Raw genomic sequence first — 14663 nt, 5'->3', positions numbered from 1 at the left:
ACCTTGCAAGTAAATAAAATAGAGTAATTATCATTCTGTGTTTTCTTCTTCAACTTATCACAGCAATAGTAACAACAATTATGTAATCATTGGCTGTCGCGGGCCAGATTGATGACAGTAAATCATTGGCTGTCGCGGGCCGGATTGATGACACTGGCGGGCCGGATTTGGCCCGCGGGCCGTAGTTTGGAGACCCCTGTTCTATATGAATTTCCACGATATAAATAAATCAAACAAGTTACAAACGAAAATCTTAAATATCTTCTTCATAGGGAAATAATGTACAAAACAATAAACATCATCAAGTGTTTATTCGGGATTTATAACAACAAAAAATCACAAGAGAAAATCTATGAAATAACAAAGTTTCTTTAAAAATAGTAGATGGAAAATATATTGCTTTAACATTTTAAATTCCCCAGTATTTCAGTCAAGTTACTTTTCAAAATTAAAAACACATTAGCATTCAAAATCTTCTGGGAATAATTCCTTTATGAATGAAATTTTGTTTGAAATTTATTTTGTCTGTACTTGACCTCTGACGGAAGTACCAAACTCTTACGAAGGTTCGAAATAGATGAACACTTCAATATAGCAGACCTCTATTATAATCTTCATGCAGTTTTTATTCACTGTGGTTCTGGCTCTGAATCTGGTCATTATTACGCATTGGTCAAAGACGAAACGGACTGGTGTCACCAAGTGTTCTGGCGATATCTTGAATTTATTGGATTGATATAGCATATCAAGATCTTCTGCAGGTTTTTCCGGGTTTTCCTGCAGCTGAAAAAGCAACTACGCTACTGGAATCAATGAAGTCGGTTCGTAGCACCAATTAATTTTTGTTGTTGTTTCATAATTTCATGATTTGTATTACTTTCTTCTTTACTATAATAATTTTGTCTGTTGTTATGATGTTACTCACTCGCATCGTTAGGTATATACCTACTTATGAAATTCCATATTTTCAGAAAGCTTTTCTTCAGGGTGAAGATGAAATATAGGGTGTCCCATTCAGAAAAGTCAAGAAAAAAATATTTTCCAATTTTGATCAACCCAGTATCAGGAAAAAAGTTTTTGGTCAGTTTATTATTTGATGAAGAAATAACTACGTTTTTATAATATCTTCATAACAGAAATTACTTTTCAAATGACCTTATTTACTGATATTGAGGAAGAATGAATAGAGTCATTCTCATCTTCATTTTCGGAATAACTTCTGAATTGCTCGGTATATATAATATATATATATATATATATATATATATATATATATATATATATATATATATATATATATATATATATATATATATATATATATATATATATATATATATATATATATATATTATTCAGTCTAATATTTTTTCAAATTGCTTCTCTGATGGAATCCAAATATGGAAAGCATTATATGTCATTACATTAGTAGACTTGTTTCATGCTTGTTATTGATAAATCGTATTATATTATATTATTGAACTCACCTTTCGTTGGGAGATTCTGTAATGTTCCGATCATCTTCTGCTTGTTTCATCAAATTTTTATAATCACTTTCAAAAGCGGTGATAGTTTTATGTAATATGCGCATAGTCAACAATATATGTCGATCGCACACTGAACACTGAGTCATGCGAGGAGAGGAGTATGAAAACTTCGTTACACTATGCCTCTACTAGATAGTGTATATTGGGGAATAGCTCAAAACAGATCAATGCAATATCTAAAACTTTTATATGTTTTTGATAACTTTAGATCACACCACTAGGATTTTTTTGCCCTGAGAACCTTCAGATAATTGATTCCCCCAAACACAATTGAAAAATATTCTGAAACTTTTTCATGTTGAAAAATATAATTTTTTTGAGCTGGAGATCTTATCTCGCGCTTTGATATATTTTTCCCACAACATCATTGACTCTAAACTTCACCAGTTATACAGAAAATTACTTTACCTCTGGAATTTCAGACACAGTATGTTTATACTGTGTAGTTCACTTAACATCTCATTTTGATGGGAAAATACTACGAAGTATTTTTTTATCAAATTTTGTCTAATTCGCGATCTATGTGGAAATTAAATCATTACTTCTGATATACCAGATATTAACAAATAGATATAGGGGCGAACATGACTTCGGTTCGCACACAGTGGAGTGTCACGACCTTTTTTTTAGATCTACTAGAAACCAGTACATTACTTTATACGCACTCGTATAAAGCAGTTCCATTTCGTCTTTCTTGCTACTTACTTTACAAATATCAATATCTGAAGCTTACTAAGCAATATTGTAATACCTAATAGCATATAGCTTTCTTTATGAATGTGGCTATAATACACAAAAATAATTTTTCAAATCTGACTGGTAGTTCCAGAGATAAGTGCGTTCAGGCAAACACAAAATCTCCAGCTTTATTATATCAGAATACAGGGTGTCTAAAAATATGCAAAAACTTGTGGACCAGTTTCCAATTGAACCCTCTATAGCAGGGTCGGACACATCACCTAAAGTGGGGTTGGGTGATACCTCATGAGGTCATTCAATTAGTTTTTCAAAAATACTACATACGTGACCCTGCTTTTCAGAACTTCTGCAGAAATCAAGTGAAACGTGAAGATTTTCAAGTATCAAGTGTTTTGCAATAAAAAAATGATACTAAGTAATTCATCTTATTAAATGTTGGTAATGTTATCCATTATTTTGAAAATAGTGATAAAATCTGCTCTCAAAGACCTCTCTAACATTCCGAAAAACTTCTGCCTGACGTTTTCTACGCGCAGCTGTTATTCTTATCTTCAAATCTTCCATTTCTCAAGTGTTTCATTTCATATGCCCAAATAGAAAAAAATGTGGAGGCGATAAGTCAGTTCTTTGTTCAAGTGAAAAAACCACTGTTAAAATTTATGTATTAAACTTACAAACTTTAATTCGCAAAATTAATTTTACAATAACGTAATTATGGCAAGTGTGAATGGACTCAGAAATAATAAATAAAGGATATATCAACAGAAAACTAGGCCCTTTTTTTCTATGTTATGTGAAATGTGATAAAATAAATAGAACGATCAAATTAGTCATTCCTGACTAACAAACAAGTACTAATTTAGGTAAATTACATTATTTCTGATAATAATTTTTAATGGAATATTTTGTGTCTTCATCATTTTCTTGGATATACTTCAACATGTACCTACCATTATGTGATACGACTTCAGTTTCTTCAGTTTTAATTCATGAAAATAATATCACGAAGTGTTTTTTATACCTTAACTTTTTTACAATTTTCACCAGATTTGTCGTCAATTGCAACGTAGTTAGATACAATAGGAACAAGAACCAAAGCACCAGCTCGGGTATTGCGACCGTTAACACATCGCCTTTGAAAATGTCTACCGCAGCAGTAGACGAAACGTCAGGCATAAATACCTGCAGACCAATGCCAGAAAACCTGGAAAATAGCCTTCGTACAGTTATCTCCTGTCGTGAAAGTTTACATTCCTCAATAAATGTCAAGTATGTGTTATATATAAAAAGGTAGCTGAAGGAACTTTGAAATGAGGTATTACTCAACTCCCCTTTTCATTCAAGGTGCTTTTTAATTTTTCTATAGGAGACAAAATGTAGAGGGTGGTAAATTTTTCAATTAACACACTATAGATATGTAAATTATCGCTGCATATTTTTTTAGGACGTCTTGAACCATGAAATCTCATTATTTGATGCAAATTGAAGAAAATTGACTGAACATAAAATTATTGTGAACTACTTTGTTTGTAAAGTTCATAAAGGAATCAAAAAATAAATACGATCGAATTGAAGGAGAATTGTTAATCGATTCATTGACACTGTTCTTGACATATAATTTCACATATTTTCGATTATTGATTTCATAAATAAATCATCAATCTTAAAGGAAATTAAAGTTCATCTGTAAACCGTATAATGGAGAATTCATTTGGATCACATTTGGTTGCCCCAAACGACTCATTGAAAATATCATTGAATAATATGGAAATATTGATAGTCTGGTTGTCATGTTGAAATTATATTTGAATCAATAAATTTGGATGTAAATAAGAATGCACTTAATTTTTAACTCAAAATAATAATAATCATGTTCATTCACTAAGAAAAAAAGTAAAAAATACTGTATATGATTGAGGCGATGTAAGTAGATAAAATAACTCCAAATATGAATATCTAATTTAGTGATATGCGCATACGTCTACTCACATACACACTTATATAATAAACAATTACAAAAAACAAGAGTATACATTCAGAAAATATGCATTAAAAAAGCCATAGAAATAGCAAAAGCTGTTTGTACATGGCGAAACACAATTTGATTTAACACTTTCTTCTTATTGGAACACTAAAATGGAAAAAAGGTTTCTAAAATAGGTACATATAGAATATTTAACATTTACAAAATAATATTTGTGTTACATGGAAATATAAGTTTACTGTGTTGTATAAAAAAAGCAAATGGTAAGTATTTACATTTTTGCGATGACAGAGCCATTGAAATGGTGAATGAGATAAAAATCATTAGAATAATCACGTGGAAAATAAATATATACATCATCATCATCAGGGGATAAAAAAAAATTAGGGTGTATAATGACATGTAATATAAGTGAAAAATAAAATAATAATAATAAATAATAAATGGCCTTTATTCATCACATCATAACCAAAAACAAACTTACAACATAGTGATGAGTGATGAATCGGTGAAGTATCAGCAAAAGTTGTTTTTCAACTCAACCGCCTGACTGGACTAATTCCTCTGAGAGATGACTATTTATGGTTCATTCGAGTTCTTTCACTTATCTCTTCTTTCCGCTACACCGGTTTAGCGGGAGATGACCGTTTGGAAGGAGTTAGCCATTTTTCCCTCGATTGTGGGTTTTCATATGTTGCGTATATCTTGGCTGAATACATTGTTGGACAACATGTATGCGACTTCTTTGTTCCTCCAGCGTTCATTCCTGTGTATGATCTCAGCTTGTGACCACTTGTTCTGTTGCTGAGTTCACACATGCTCTGCTATTCCTGATTTGCTAGTTCCCCCTCTCTGTGTGTGTTTCTTGTGCTCGACAATGCTAACTTTTAATGACCTCTTAGTTTCACCGATATAGGATTTTCCGCACTCGCAAGGTATCCGGTAAATGCAATTCTTGGAATCGCAGTCCGTGTTCGGTGGCCTGATTTTCGTGAGACTGCTACGGATTGTGTTTCCGGATCTGAAGCAGGTTCTGATGTTGTATTTGGACCCAATTTTTCTTATCCTTTTCGATAATTCTCTGATGTGTGGTAGTGCAAGCACTGGTTGCGAAGGCTTTTCTTCCTTGCGAGGTTCTTGTTGTCTTTTACCTAAAGCCTGTTTCACCATCGCTTTGGAATATCCATTCCGTTGAAGATTATTCTTACTCCCAATAATACAAACATTATAAGGAAAAATATCATCTTTTGTGAAGAATTCAAGGCATTTTGTCGAACTACTAGGGGCGAGATCAACTAATCACTTTCGACGTGGAAAGCCTTTAAACCAACGTTCTGGTCGAAGAAGTACTCCAAATCATACAGAGGAAGCTATTCGAAGACGGGGCCATGGAAGATACAACGAACTTACCCATAAAAGTAATTATGGAATTACTAGGATGTTGTATACAAAACTGTTATTTGGAACTGAAGGTCGAATTCTTTACACAAGATTAGGGATCGCCACTTTCATCAGTTATAGTCAACATATATATGGAGTGGTTTGAAACTTTGAGCATTGAAGAAGCCCACAAGAAACCCTGAGTCTGGTTGAGATACGTTCACAACACTTTTATAATATGGAACCAAGATGAGATCATACACAGGGAGGAACGATGGTTTAAGAGGAAATTCAAAGAAGCCGCATATATGTTGTCCAACAATGTATTGAGTCAAGCTAGCGTAGAGGTATGCAACATATGGAAACCCATAATCGAGCGAAAAATAGCCAACTCCTGCCAAACGGTCATCTCCCGCTAAACCGCTGAAGCGGAAAGAGGAGATAAGTGGAAGTACTCGAATATCCCATAAATAGTCATATCTTGCAGGAATCAGTTCAGTCATCACTAACAATCGAAACGTCGTGAAGTAACTTGGCTTGGAATCTTTTTATTTTTTGTTGAATTGTTCTATTTTTTACTTGTATTTAATTTCACTGTAATTTCATTTCAGTTTTTTTTTGACTAATATATAATATAATTGTTATTGTCCACCAGACTATGGTAATATTGCATTCTTGATTCTTGTTTCGATAAATGCTTCATTAATTGGTAGTAAGGTAATCGTTTTGGTAACGTATGATCATCAGCAAAGTCATATTAACAAAGGAGCCTTCATTGTGTTATCATCAATTAATTAATTGATCCATTAGTATGTCATCTTTGAAATTACACTATTTTCACGAAGACACTTCCATTCGCTATAAAGGAAAGAACAAGATCAACAGCAGCAGTTGACTTGCTAGCTTCGCTTGCAAATAAGTATTTGGTTGTGGTGTGCAAACTGTTCCTTGACCGAATTTTTCGATGCTTTCTTACCAGCCCACTGAAAAGGGTAATATTCTTGTCCTTATCTATAAATATGTAAAGTAAACAAATTCTTTTATCCTGCGTTCTGTCTATATGCAATTCAAATTATTCAATATTCGAAATTGTTTCTCAGATCCATACACAGGTATTGGGTTGATAAAAAATGAAAAAACTCACATTTCCTTTCGCGTTGGAATTTCGAAAATGAATTGGTAGTAGCCAAATTTTAGGTAGTAGCGATATTTTCAATAATTTAGTTCCCTCGGTCTTTGAATATATAGGATGGCTTAATAAAAATACAAACAAGTCACTTTTGGAGTAATTCTATACATGTTATATTTGTATAAAAATCTTAAGGGCACATCAAATTCGTTTTTCTTGAGAAGAGGATGTCAATCTTGTAATTCAAATTGGCAAAGTGAAATTTCTAAAACTAATATCCAAGATGACGCATGGAAGATGAAAAATGCATTTCACAAATATACGAAAAATTTATCAAACACTTTGATCTTCCTCTTGAAGATGATCACTTGGTGATCGGAACACGTGTCGAGGTGTTAAAATAACAGTTTGGTGTTGGGAAAAAACTCCATTAATATTCATGAACAGCATTATTTGAGAGCTATTCCACTGTTTTCTCACTTCTGGGACATATGATATTTAAAATACGTGATTCATGTAATCTAATCTAACTCAAAAAGAATCATCAGATTATTTGTATTCGCGATGACAATTGTAAAATCCAATTGCACTAAAAATCAGAATTGCCGACATGATTCCGAAAGTTGGATTTAACACGTATTTCATTAGCAAGTAATACTATCATAAACTTTAATTAGAAGTGATCATCTTTGATACCTCAATTGAAGTGGGTTTGAAAAAATAGTGATATATGCTACGAAATGATTCCAAAGAGCTGAAAGACCACAAATAACTGTTTTTAGTTTTAGTTTAGTTTTGCAGACTTTTCAACCTGTCTTATAAGAAAGGGGTTTTTCCTTCTTGTTGGAAGATTGCTCGCGCTCAGCCTTTTCCCAAAAAGGACAAGAAAAATCTCCCAAATAACTATAGACCAGTCGCTTTATCAAAAATCATGGAGAAAGTCATAAACCACGATATCCTCAAATATTCTTCAGCGATCGTCAATATGGCTTTCGGTAATAAAGATCAACAGGCGTCCTTCTATCGTATGACGTCGTATGTCACCCATATTTGGAATAACGGAATCGAGAAACATGGAGAATCAAGAGCTGTTGCGCTTGATATTTCTAAAGCCTTTGACTGTGTGTGGCATAAGGGTTTGCTGGCCAAAATTCGTTGCTATGGTCTGTCCCCCCATGCCCCCTCCCGGGTTGAGTGCCCTGAAGTAGAAGCTTCCCCCAGCTATTTAGCGAGGAGAACTTACTACCCCACTCCATCCACCCCCGCTCTCCGAGCGGTCCTCAACTTGCTGATGGGCACTTCAGCAAGATTGACATCTGACCTCTTTTGGTCGAAAGTCAGCCTTTAGGTGCTTTTACTTTATTATCGAATCGTTGTTCTATCTGACTATTCCTAACTGAATTTAAGCATGGGGGCCCCAAAAACTAACCGGCGGCTTTGTGTTAATGCATCGAGCGTTTCTCAGTGCATCCAAGAAAAAATTTTTAGAGTCGCGATCGCGGTCTAAGTGTTCTTCGCTGAACCTACCTGGAAGAGAGTGTATCTGGTTAGTGTTATACTTACCTAAGTCACCTGACGGCGACTAACGGGGGCGGTCTGTCGGATCATTTTTGTGTATGGCTTTTCAGCTTCCTGAAAGAACGTTCCCTGCAAGTGGCCGTCGATGGATATCTCTCGAATACTTTTACCATCTTTGCTGGTGTTCCCCAGATATCCATATTGTCTCCAACCCTCTTTTTATTGTATAATAACTACTTATTGCAAAAAAACAAGAATTCAATATATTGCTTTGCTGACGACAGCACACATTCCATTTGGATTCCACGACATCGGCTACGAAGGCACATCTTCACCGGCAGTAGGAGGTTCCATATCCTAATGAGGATCTAGAAGTGATTTCGAAGTGGGGTGAAAGTAACCAGGTTCAATTCAATGCCGCAAAAACCCAGGCATCGGTTTTAGCCAAGAAGATGAATGTCTCCGAACAGAATATAATATTGTCAAGTCAGATAATTCCGCTTTCTGATTCGATAAGTTTTTTGGGGGTTAAAATGGACACCAATATGTCTTGGCACAATCATGTCGCTGGAATTGCAAAAGCTGCCTCTCAAAAGCTCGGAACACTGTTACGAAGCAGAAACCTGTACACACCTCAGCAACTTTTGATGCTTTATTAGGCTCAGATCAGACCTTCTTTGGAGTATTGTTCTCATGTATGGAGCTCCGCCCCCAAACACACCCTGAAGTTGCTGGATTCCATCCAGACGCGAACATTACGTGCAACCTTGATAGCCTGGAACATCGAAGAAAAGTTGGAGATTTGTCTCTCTTCTATAGATACTTTCACGGGAAGTGTTCAAGTGACTTAGCACATTTGATTCCACCAAGAGCGGTACATATCAGAAATACGAGACGAACTGCGACTGCTCATCGTTTTGAGGTTCAACTCAGTACACCTGGAACTTCACTGTTTAAGAGCTGTGTCATCTGGAGAACTGCGTTTATGTAGAATAAACTTTCTGAGAACGTATTTCCAAATGGATTGAATCTCCAGCGATTTAAATCCAACGTGAATCGCTACTATCGCACAGGCACCGCTCTAAGAGCGCTTTAAGGATTTTCCTGTATTGCTTGTGTTTTGTCCTTGAAAAAACTTATTTCAATCAGAGTAATTGTTGGTGAAGTTATATTGAGATTTTCAAACTTTTTTCAAACTTCATAAAAGCCTGTTGTTATTTACTGGTCTCAACAATTTATATCTTTTCTCATGTGTAACACGACTGTTTTCAAATATACGTTGGGCGACATTAGACTTATCTGTACTTTGAAATCGAATGTTTCTTGCAACAACTCCTTATAATCTGCTCAGTTTGACCAACATACACTTGTCACGAAGCTCACTGCTTGATGAACTCTACGAGCAATTTTGAAACCCACCTATATGTTTACTTTTTCGAAAATTGAGGTCAATCCATTGCCGTAAATCAGTTTATATGAAAGAACTATAAACTTCGAGTTTTCGTTTTTCTGAAAAGACGCGGATTCTCAAAGACACTCTCTATATTTTCGTTTCCCAAATAAATTATCGGCTATGTTTGAAAGATACCCGTCACTTTCACTTATTTTATTGTTAACATTGCTCTCCTTGTTCAAGTCTATGGACAAGATGAATTTATCCCCACCATTTCTTGTTGTGGAAAATAAAGACAGTTATCAGGAATATATCTGATACTGCTGGTATTTTTTCTATATACTCGTACATTGGTCGATCGGTAGCCGGGCGGTTCGACGTGGGTGCTTTGTTCACTCAGTCAATCGGCCGATGTGTGAGTCGGTGGTTCAAGCCTCAGGCTGAATGCTCGATTTTCACTTGCTATCGTCCAACACGTGTTAGGAATCACACGTTGAAAGGTGAGACCTCATTAGTCCTTAGCTCACACAAGTTTCGACTTCTAAGGGTTGTCGTTCGTAGGGGTGCGATAGCTGGTTAACGGAAAAAACATATTTCAAACATAACGTATTTCAAATATTATATCAAACTTATCGGCGTTTCTTAAAACTAGAACATGTGCTAGTTTAAGGTTTAGTTTTTGTCATATCTTGATGGAATTAAGTTGCTTAGCGAAACACGCGTCGGGAGACAGTACTTTTATTCTGTTGTAGGAAACGTGTTTTCAATAAATTTTATAAGTCATCGTGAATAAAACTGAGTGAAACTCAATGGGCTTCGTAAAAAAAAACGAAATTCAAAAATACTCAGCAATGTAATGCAACAAATTGTACCATTTCATTTTCAAGTCCCATCGCATGATTTGGAGCATCGTGTTCATACGGGATAAACCTCACTGTAGACTGACGGGAGTTGTAAGCTATTGCCCACTCAATTGCGTGCATTCGTTAGTAAGTTGACACAATTCACGAACAGTACTAATAAATGTAAATTGAGATGATCTCTTGAACCCCGTCTAATGTGTTCAATCGATCTGTTGAATTCTTTCGATTTGTTGTCACGACATGGAGCTACCGTGAATAATGGTTTATGCTACGCTGGTCGTAATTGAGGATTAATTTTCTGTATCGTTTTTTAAGTACTCATAATTTTTCTGTACACAGAGTGTTTCAAAATGCATCAACAGAAAGCAGTAGGTATTTTTTAAGGATATACCACGAAAAAAATGATGTTCTCCGAATAATAGTGAAGTAGGAAGGAAGTGTATTTTGCCTTTGAAAGTATTTATAGAAGAGGGACAAATCTGAGTCATTCTTGGATGCTTTTTTGGATGCTTTATATTAGCTTCACCTGTATGTATGTTTGTTTGTTCGTCAGTTTGCTTGTAACTCTCAAGCTCGGGATCTGTATTTGAGAGAATCATCGACATTATTGCTTGATCTATTCGCGGGCAGATGGCGCTGTACGTAATCTCCTTGATATATCGACATTATTGGTAGTAGGAGAATGGATACTCCAGATGCTCTCTAGCAGAGCAATAAGTATTAATGTAGAAGACATCACAGTTAAAGGACTGGTCATGAGGGGATGTCCACAGGGAGGGGTCTTATCACCCCTTCTCTGGAACATAGTTTTGGATACCCTAATTAATCACCTTAACAAAAATGGATTCTACACAATTGCATACGCAGATGACATAGTTATCTTGCAGACCGGCAAATTTGTAAACACACTGTGCGATAGAGCGCAGGATGGGCTCAAATTGATAGAAACATGGTGTAAGGAACACTCACTGTCGATCAATCCCAAGAAAACTGAGATGGTCCTTTTCACCAGGAAAAGAAGTTTAACGGGCTTAAAACCTCCCGAAATCTTCAAAAGCCAACTAAACTTCTCTGAAGAGGTGAAATACCTCGACAAGAAGCTAACATGGAACTCTCATCTACAGAGTAGAGCAAAAAGAGCATACGTAGCTTATGAGCAATGTCGGAGGACAGTGGGACGCGCATGGGGCCTTTCACCCCGTGTAGTCGCCTGGATCTACACTGCAATAATAAGACCTATGTTAACGTATGGAGCCATTGCATGGGGACCGAAAGTACTACAAGCAACGGCCATCCAAAAATTATATCAAATACAGCGACTGGATTGTTTAAACATCACAGGAGCCATGAGAACAACACCAACCGCGGCAATGGAATTAATCACGGGTCTGACCCCTCTGGATCTGTACATTAAGGAGGTTGCGTTAATGGCCATGGTACGATTGCACACGGCTGGTGTAAACCTAGAAGTAGGAATGGGCCTATGGCGGGAAGCGCTTACTGCGCAACCTCTGCTGCAGGCAACAAGTGATGCAATTGAACCCAGGTTTGTGTTTAATAAACCCTACAAAATACAAATTAAGCAGAACACAGAGTCAGATGCTACAAATGCAATACGGATTTATACAGATGGCTCAAAAACCAAAGAAGGTTCAGGATGTGGAGTGTACTCCAGATCACTAAGCCTAAGGATTAAATGGGGAATGGGAAGAAATACCAGCGTGGTCCAAACAGAACTGGCTGGTACCTCAATCGCCACAAAAGAAATAACCAAGAAAAGAATTTCTGGCAAAAACATAACAATCTGCACTGATAGCAGACAAGCACTATTAGCCTTGAACAGACACCGTGTTACTTCAGGGCTAGCACTAGAGTGCCACCAAGACTTAGCCAAAGCCTCGGTAGATAATAACATTATCCTGAGGTGGGTTAAAGGGCACGACAAGAGTAAAGGTAATCGCATTGCCGACTCTTTAGCCAAGGAAGCGGCTGGACTAAGAATTTTAGGACCAAGTGGCACCCACGGCCTGATGACTTCGACAATTGCGGAACTAGTCAAATGTTACACCCATGCTCAATCTTTAAAGAGATGGGATGAAATCAAAGGATGTAATCTTGCCAGGATCACCTTGGGCGACCCTGGGAAACTGGCGCCGAAAAAATATCTGGCGATGACCAGGAAAAATCTACGCCTTACAGTAGGATTTCTGACTGGCTACTGTCAGCTAAGGAAACACCTACATAATATGGGGCTAGTGGACACACACCTCTATGCAGGATGTGTGAACAGGAAGATGAGACTGTCAGGCATGTCCTGTGCGAGTGCCCGGAGTTATCGTCAATAAGAGAGTGTGTGTTCGGCGAGTCTTGGCCTACACCTGCCGATATAAAGGAGATGTCTCCCAGCGACCTGTCCACCTTCCTGGAAAGGACAGGATGGACGATGACCTAGGAGGACAACTCCTCGGGAGGATGTACAATGGGTCACATGTGGCCTAAGTGCGTGGGCTTACACTCACCCTCCCTACTCTACAGATACAGAAGGATATACCACGAAAAAAATGATGTTCTCCGAATAATAGTGAAGTAGGAAGGAAGTGTATTTTGCCTATGAAAGTATTTATAGAAGAGGGACAAATCTGAGTCATTCTTGGATGCTTTTTTAGATGCTTTATATTAGCTTCACCTGTATGTATGTTTGTTTGTTCGCCAGTTTGCTTGTAACTCTCAAGCTCGGGATCTGTATTTGAAAGAATCATCGACATTATTGCTTGATCTATTCGCGGGCAGATGGCGCTGTACGTAATCTCCTTGATATATCGACATTATTGCTTGATCTGTTGGCGGGCAGATGGCGCTGTACGTAACCGAAAATATCAATGGTCATTTTTCTAAACAATATACGGCTGATTGATCCCAAAGTTTAAATAAAATAAATATGGTTTGAAAAGACGAAAAAACACGCTTTTATAACATATGAAACTAAAAAATGAAAAATAAATATAGTTTGAAAAACTAAAAAACACGCCTTTAAAGAACATCGTACTAAAAATTTAAAAATATATTTTTTTAATAAGCTTAAAACAATAACGAATGAAAAATACTAGTATTATTGTGAAAAAAGCGAGTGGCGCTTGATATACAAAAAATATGGCACAAAGCGCCCACGCTTTGTGCCCCGACTATTATGTCGAGGCGGGAATTCCTTCTCTGTGCTGTTCCAATTGGTATTGGAAATACTATACCTTGGCGTTTATACTGATCATAAATTGGAATGGAATGTACATAATGATTAAAAAATATCAGCCTTTGTTGAAGTACTGTGAAGGTGTCGTAACTGAAACAAAGAGTAAGAAAACATATTTTTAGATTATCACATTCTTAATTGAATACCTTCACAAAAAAAAAATAAAAAGAATATAAATTTTACAGGAGACACAAAAAACTTCTCATTTCCTCAATAAGGTGAAACTTGTTTTTTTTTTCTGTCAAGTGATGATTAATACTATGATATTATTAGGGTTATGACTTTTCTCATGATAAAGTGAAGGTTTTCCATTAAATACAGGAGATAGGCCATATTCAAGAGCTGTGTAGGCACTATTGTGGAGTTAGGTTACTTCATATCTGTGAAGGAAATAATAATGGAAAATTATATACAAGAATATTATCTTTATTTATACAATCTGAAACTGAAATTGAAGAATAGTGAACTTCTACAAATGTGGTAAACTATCATAGAAAGCATAATAGTCCTTCTTTAGGGATACTTTGAGGCTCATGAGATCCTGAAATTTCTCATTTTTTATGGGTATAGGATTGGGGTATATCAGTGGCAAGTCATTATAATTCCAAATTTTCTTATCTTTCTTGTTGAATCTGCATGGTAATTGTTTCCAGGTCTCAGGATGACATATTTTATACAAGATTCCATTTTCGTTATACTGAAGTGCTCTTATATCAGTCACAGTGGGATCGCCTGTTGCTCTTCCTGATCGAATGGACTTGATAATCTGAACATGTTGAAAATTTTTGAAAAAGTGTGATCCAGGTACTTTATTGTGTAGCGTTTTGAATTGATACGGGCAGTTTCACATACTTCGACATAATCCGCGGGAACGTTAATAATTTTTCTCTTAAGTTTTCTCTC

The 14663-nt window shown here is 36.2% G+C and overlaps 1 protein-coding gene across 1 annotated transcript in view; it reads left to right on the top strand.

Annotated features, from left to right (window-relative positions):
• The window catches only part of sbm (L-type amino acid transporter sobremesa), a 142363-nt gene that overhangs the window by 15218 nt on the left and 112482 nt on the right, over positions 1–14663 (top strand). The window lies entirely within an intron of this gene.

Source organism: Leptinotarsa decemlineata, unplaced genomic scaffold (genome assembly GCF_025532065.1).
Source record: "Leptinotarsa decemlineata unplaced genomic scaffold, Ldec_3_MD MMD2_tig00026328_RagTag_RagTag, whole genome shotgun sequence".
Taxonomy (NCBI): Eukaryota; Metazoa; Arthropoda; class Insecta; order Coleoptera; family Chrysomelidae; genus Leptinotarsa; species Leptinotarsa decemlineata.
This window is presented reverse-complemented; position numbering and strand designations above follow the sequence as displayed.